A 5,454-nucleotide genomic window follows, 5' to 3' on the forward strand; every position below is an offset into this window, starting at 1 on the left:
TTTTTCTGTCTCTAAACATAACTTTTGTCTCCTCTGCTACCTGTTTCCTAATCCTTTTGCTGCTGAAAAATAGGCATTGCTCAAAGTTTTTCCACAGCTTTCTCCCGCTCTCTCAATTGTCTGTCTAGTCTAGCCTGGCCGTATCGACCTTGTGACTCATATAATGCGAATGGCTAAAAAATATATAGTTCCCAACATAACTACTCTTTCCAATTATATTGGGATACTCCCAACCACCTGTAGGACATTAATATCTATCCCCAAGTACCACAGGTATTTCTGAATCTTCATGAAAAAAAAAGTCAATTAGTAATTTCTCTTTCTCATGCCAGTCCCTGGTCCTAACTTTCTCTTTTCTTCAATAATACCAAAATTTTTGCCAATATCCACACTCAGAATCATATTCTTTTCTTTCTTCCTCCCAATCTGTCACTAAGTCCCACAGAAGTCTTGTTGACATTGCACCTCTCTTTATTTCTAGTATTATCTTTCTCTTTTAGGTTCTTACCTGAGCTATGATATTAACTCTCTGGTTTATTTTTCCACATTCATTTTTCTTATTATGTTATGTTAATCACCATACATTACATCATTAGTTTTTGATGTAGTGTTCCATGATTCATTGTTTGCGTATAACACCCAGTGCTCCATGCAAAATGTGCCCTCTTTAATACCCATCACCAGGCTAACCCATCCCCCCACCCCCATCCCCTCTAGAACCCTCAGTTTGTTTTTGAGAGTCCATAGTCTCTCACGGTTCATCTCCCCCTCTGATTCCCCCCCCTTCATTCTTCCCCTCCTGCTATCTTCTTTTTTCAGCTTCTCTCTATATTTTAATAAAAATAGTACATGAACACAAGATTAAATCTCTACTTGTGATATTTACCTTATCAAAAAATTTAAATGACTTCCCTTTTTAATGAATAAAGTACAAATTCTTATGGGACACTTGGGGATATTCAGATGTGTTCTAATCTATGTTGTTACCTCCTCTCTCTCTACTCCCCCACCTTCATTAAAACCAACCTGGCTTGCTAACGAATCTTTGTGCATATGTTCTATCTTCCAATCCCCCCATTTCATTGCAAATATGGATTTCTTTTATCCAGAATAATTCCTCCCATTTCCTCTAGTTGAAATCCTATCCATCTCTAAGGATTCACTTTAAATGTGATTTTCTTCATGGACTTTCCTTTATTCTCTAACCAAAAAGGATCTTTCTCAACATAAACAACACATTTTTCACAGACATTTACATCAGTGTTTTCTGCCTGGAGTATTTCTGTACCTTATCTTTACCATGAACTTATATATAACCTTTTGAAGGGGAATACTGGGTCTTATTTGTGCATCCCCTAAAATTATGGTTACAATATATATGGTCAATAAATAAACTCTTTAGATAAAGCACGAAGGGAAGGAGAGGCCAGAAATATCTGTGAAAATTTGCAATCAATACAAATGACAAGAATTACTGATATAATAGCAATAGATCATATTATCTAATATGTTGTTGGCACCATTAAACACATTTTAACATAATTTGAAATGACTGACTATAGTAGACTAGATGTTGTCCTATCTTTCTTGTGGGTCTGATATTTTATTATTCTATGACATACCAGCAGTACCATTTGGTAAACAAAGAGAAAAATACACATAACATTAGGTTCTCCCTTCCTTTCAAATTCATCAACAGAAAATTCCCATTAAGTGCATTTTGTGGACAATTCACAAGCACAGAAAGTTAATTTCTAGGTCCTAAATGAACCAACCAGAAAAATTCACACAGACCATGATAAGAATTCCAGGTTGCTCCTTATTCTAGTTTTACTCATAGAAATGATGAAAGGAAAAAAAAGGCACAAGAGCCAGACTGAGTCCATAGAATAGGAGATCTGTAGTGCCTCACGGGAAGCAATAGAGCAAGTTAGTTAAATTTAAGTGCTCTGAAGTTGGACTGGCTGGTTTTGAATCTGTAATTCAATATTACCTGGCTTCAGGACCCTCGTCAAGTTATTTAGTTTTTCCAAGCCTCAATTCTGTAAAATAGGGTATAACATAACTCATGGAGATGATGGGAAATTAAATGAGTTGATGAGAAAATTAAATGTTTTGAGGCCTTAGCATACTGCCAAGCATATAATATGTCTTCAAAATTCTTACCTATTATTTTTGCTAGTTTCTTTCCTTCTTGTTCTAATTTAACTTTTTTACTTTTTATAATTGCCAACATAATCCATATTGTAAAAAAATTTTTAAAGATGTGAAAAATAAGAAAAGAAACATCTCTGAAATTTTAACCAATCTTGAGAAAATCATGTTAAAATTTTGGCATTTATCATTTTCTTTTGTATTTTGTATTTTATTTTATCTGTGTCTTTGAAAAAGAAATCTAAGTATCTTTGATACTAAATCTAAGTATGTAAGTATCTTTGATAACAAAGCTTAACTCACCCTACAGTCCAGATGTTCAGGGGAAATGTAAACTTACTTATGTTATATGGTGAGTCTGGTCTTCCTCTCCTATCTCCAACAACTGACTTGCAGGAATAAAACAACTAATGATGTCCAATCTGATGTACAGCTTAGTCTCATTCCATAATTTAAATAGGTTTGCCTTCAGGTTTGGTGATTTTGAGCATCTCTCCATACATTTGTTCTGTGCTCAGACTCTGCTAGGGAAAAATAATGCTCATTTAGTCAGTCATATTTCTCAGTCTTAGGTTCTCCAAACCCAGCTTATATACAAGATAGTACTTGGTTACAAGGATGGGGAGGCAGAAAGATATGACTTTTGTAGCTTCATAGTGTAGAGTTAAGGTTATCTGGTTTCTATCTCCTCTGGCTTCCTGTCATGTCAAGTGTTCCTTGTCCAGTCAGATGCTGCTTCCTCTGCTGGGATTTGTGGATAACATCTGTGGCTGGTGAGATTGTACTCAATTCCTAGAACTTGGATAATTCTCGGAGATCATCAGTATCAATTTCAGCATCTCAGTATCCCCATTTCTCTTAGTTTTTAAAAGCTACATATTTATATTATTTTGTAGATGTTGCCATTTGTTTTATTTCTAACTGATGCTGGTTTGAATATAGAAAAGGTAATGGTGTTTTTTAAATACTGATTTAAAATCTAAGTAAACCCCATTATTATTTATAACAGCTTTATTTTTAGTTGTTTATCTTGGCTTTCCCCAAGATTGGTGGTATAGCTTTTATTGAGGTGAGTATCCAATGGACAGGTCTCCTGCTGCATTTTGTATTCCAGAGCAGAACACAGAGATCTAGCAGAGTTGGACCTAAGATTCTGAGAAGGGGAACACAGACCTTGAGCTGTAACTGCATGCTTCAGAAAACCACCAGATTCTCTAAGGGTGGGAGAACACCACAGTTCAAGTATTTTCATTCATTGTAGTTGACAATGAAGCACAGACCCTGTGGCCACCACCTCAGATCCATAGAATTCTCTCGAAATGCAGGCTTTCAAGGAATGGGTTTTAGTTTAATTCTCACCTCTCCCATAATCTTCTTCTTCTTCTTCTTCTTTTTTTTTTTTTTAGCTAAGCAAAAGACATGCCCTTAGAGCTTTATTAATATATTAAAGGAAGACAACCCATCTTATTATCAAGAGAAACTGTGATCCATGTAGTGTCTGATAGAGAAAACATTGATTTTGATACATTATCTTCTTTTATTCAAATACCAGTCTGATCACACATGGTCCAAGAACACTCAGATAATAAGCCACATATAAACAGATGTTAAAGATTGGTCTTCAAACATTATAGCCAATGATGCCACGCTTGCCTATGATCTCACCGACATAAAACCATATCTACACCTCAGTGGCCACCAAACCATTCAGCAGAGCTTCCTTAACTGTGAGCTGTTTGAAGCTACCAGTTTGAGCACTCTTGACTATTTTTTTTCAAGCTCTGAATAGCTGTAGGGATCTCAGCAGGGGTTGGAGGAACCAGCTCAACCTTGGCATAGTGCCAAAATGTGGCCAGTCCAGGCTTTGAGTAAGTCACAGCAGTGTCCACCAGCTCTGGGGCCTTCTTCATGAGGTTACGGACAAACTGGGCCATGGTTCCAAGCTGGAAGGTCTCCCATAGTCTTCTAAAATAAAACCTTGTGCTCTCTCCTTTTAAACATTTTTGTCTCTTATTTTCTTGCTTTGCTTAATGCACTGACCAGCATCTGAAAGAAAATATGAAAAATAATGTTAATAGGACAATCATTTTTCCTAACAATGTTTCATCACTGAACACTTAAGAATCATACATATGAATATAATTGCTCTCCCTGTATATGTATATATATATGTATTTATGAATCATCTTGCATATTTTCACAAAATCTGAATTTATCTGATTGTTTTATCTTGGTGTTATTTAACATTACCATTTCCTCCTCCTCCTCCTCCCCCTCCTTCTCCCCTCCTCCTCCCCCTCCTCCTCCTCCTCTTCTTCTTCTTCTTCTTCTTCTTCTTCTTCTTCTAGAATGAGTGTGGAGGAGGGGCATGGGAAGAACAGAGGGAGAGGGAGAGAAAGAATCTTAAGCAGGCTTCACACCCAGCAAGAGCTCAATCTCAAGACATTGACATCATGACCTGAGCCAAAATCAAGAGTCGGAGGCTTAACCAACTAAGCCACCCAGGTGTCCCACTCCATTACCACTTCTGTTTCTCATAAACAGGAAGGTAGAGTTAGGGGCTTCCAACAAAGAATTCCAAAGTTTTGTTTGAAGTTCGTCAGGTTTCTCCAAAACGGTTTATATTGTTTAGAGTGTTTGCTTATTATAATGTATGTATAAAGTTTTATCCAGACAAAGATGGAATTTCGTCAAAAACTTTTCCTACCTATCAAAATAATTATATGAATTTTATCCTTTAATTTAAATGTAGTGAATTATACTAATAAATTTTATCATGTTAAACCATATTTGCAGTCCTTGGGATAAACCTTACTAGAGTTATATTGAGCAATTTTTAACATATAGTTTTATTCTGTGTATTTTTTTTTTTTTTTAGATTTTATTTATTTGACAGAGAGAGACACAGCGAGAGAGGGAACACAAGCAGGGGGAGTGAGAGAGGGAGAAGCAGGCTTCCCGTGGAGCAGAGAGCCTGATGCGGGGCTCGATCCCAGGACTCCGGGATCCTGACCCAAGCCGAAGGCAAACGCCTAATGACTGAGTCACCCAGGCGCCCCTATTCTGTGTATTTTTAAATATTGGTCTTTAGTGTTGTGTTATATTTCTTCAATGTTGGTATCTTAGCCATATGGCTTTATAACAAGAAATAGAAAGCAGATTTTTTTCTTTTTTTCTGGAATAATTCACTTGACATGAAAATTAGATGTTCCATGATTGGATTGATAATGTTCAATTAGGCAATCATCTCAACCTAATGATTTTTTTTTTTTTCTGTGTGGTGGTGTTTTGTTTTGTTTT

The 5,454-nt window shown here is 36.3% G+C and overlaps 1 pseudogene; it reads right to left on the bottom strand.

The window, feature by feature from the left end:
• Positions 1-3,667: 3,667 nt before the first annotated feature.
• LOC102729537 (ATP synthase F(0) complex subunit g, mitochondrial pseudogene) lies at positions 3,668-4,166 on the bottom strand (annotated as a pseudogene).
• Between the last annotated feature and the right edge of the window lie 1,288 nt (positions 4,167-5,454).

This window comes from Leptonychotes weddellii, unplaced genomic scaffold, assembly GCF_054177405.1.
Source record: "Leptonychotes weddellii isolate Sample4059 unplaced genomic scaffold, ASM5417740v2 HiC_scaffold_13895, whole genome shotgun sequence".
Taxonomy (NCBI): domain Eukaryota; kingdom Metazoa; phylum Chordata; class Mammalia; order Carnivora; family Phocidae; genus Leptonychotes; species Leptonychotes weddellii.